At 63.9% G+C, this 1,577-nt stretch overlaps 1 protein-coding gene across 1 annotated transcript in view; it reads left to right on the top strand.

Moving 5' to 3' along the window:
• Positions 1 to 1,577, top strand: part of IP6K3 (inositol hexakisphosphate kinase 3) — a 21,543-nt gene that overhangs the window by 699 nt on the left and 19,267 nt on the right. The gene's annotated exons all lie outside the window — the stretch shown is intronic.

Raw genomic sequence — 1,577 nt, 5'->3', positions numbered from 1 at the left:
GGGGGGTGCTGGGCTGAGTGGGAGGTGCTGGGCTGAGGGGGGGTGCTGGCTGAGCGGGGGCGACAGAGGAAGCTGTAGGGGCAGGGGCAGGGGTTGGAGCCAATGATTCACACTCCACACGGGGTTTAACCCTTAGCAGAAGCAGCTGTCCCAGGAGAAGTGGGCACCGTCCCCTGGGCCCAGGAATGTCCTGTCCCAGCATGTCCTGTCCCGGCAGCCTCACCCTTCCACTGGGTGGGACCAGGGCTGGGATGACATCAGCGCCGTGGGCGTGGCCTGGGGACTGAGCGGGCGCCCCATGGAGCGGGGGCAGGTTGGCCGTGGCACCCCGCCTGGGCAGTGGCAGAGTCTTTGGGCCCCTCTGCGTGGGCTCGTCTGGGCTCCCCAGGGAACCTGGCTTGAGCCTGAGTGTCCTTGGTCCTCAGGATCTGGAGGCCCGGAAACACCCCTGCCAGGCCCCTTCCCCAGGGACCGAACCCCCCGGGCCAGGGGCCATGTCCTGTCCCGGCAGCCTCACCCTTCCACTGGGTGGGACCAGGGCTGGGATGACATCAGCGCCGTGGGCGTGGCCTGGGGACTGAGCGGGCGCCCCATGGAGCGGGGGCAGGTTGGCCGTGGCACCCCGCCTGGGCAGTGGCAGAGTCTTTGGGCCCCTCTGCGTGGGCTCGTCTGGGCTCCGCAGGGAACCTGGCCTGAGCCTGAGTGTCCTTGGTCCTCAGGATCTGGGACCCGGAAACACCCAGGCCAGGCCCCTTCCCCAGGGACCGGACCCCCCGGGCCAGGGGCCAGTGGCTACAGCGTTTAGAGCCCCGGTTTATTGTTAACTGTTTTACTGTGAAAAACTTTAAGCCTGCGGGGGGCTATAACGAGCACTTGCACATCCCACACCTGGAGTTAACGCATAGTTTGAGTTTTGCTGTATTTGCTTCACCAGCCAAGCTCAGGCCGAGTGTGTGAAATAGTTTATAGACGTCCCGGTGCCCCACCCAGTAGGTCATTCAGCCGCAGTTAGCGACTCCCCGTGCTCCGCTGGAGCCGCCCTGAGCCTGAGTGTCCTTGGTCCTCAGGATCTGGAGGCCCGGAAACACCCCTGCCAGGCCCCTTCCCCAGGGACCGAACCCCCCGGGCCAGGGGCCAGTGGCTACAGCGTTTAGAGCCCCGGTTTATTGTTAACTGTTTTACTGTGAAAAACTTTAAGCCTGCGGGGGGCTATAACGAGCACTTGCACATCCCACACCTGGAGTTAACGCATAGTTTGAGTTTTGCTGTATTTGCTTCACCAGCCAAGCTCAGGCCGAGTGTGTGAAATAGTTTATAGACGTCCCGGCGCCCCACCCAGTAGGTCATTCTGCCACAGGTTAGCGACTCCCCGTGCTCCACCAGAGCCGCCGGGACCTAGAAACGCCTGCAGGACCTTTGGCCTCTGGGCCCTGCCGGTGCCTCCTCGGGTGGCAGGCCAGGCCGGGCCCTCCCAGAAGCAGCTTCCCCTGCTCTCTCCAGCTCCGAGCAGGGCCCGCGAATAACTCCTCCCCAGAAACCCGCGTGTGTCTTGTTGACCAGCAGCACAGGGACAGCAG

Source organism: Myotis brandtii, unplaced genomic scaffold (genome assembly GCF_000412655.1).
Source record: "Myotis brandtii unplaced genomic scaffold, ASM41265v1 scaffold539, whole genome shotgun sequence".
Taxonomy (NCBI): domain Eukaryota; kingdom Metazoa; phylum Chordata; class Mammalia; order Chiroptera; family Vespertilionidae; genus Myotis; species Myotis brandtii.
This window is presented reverse-complemented; position numbering and strand designations above follow the sequence as displayed.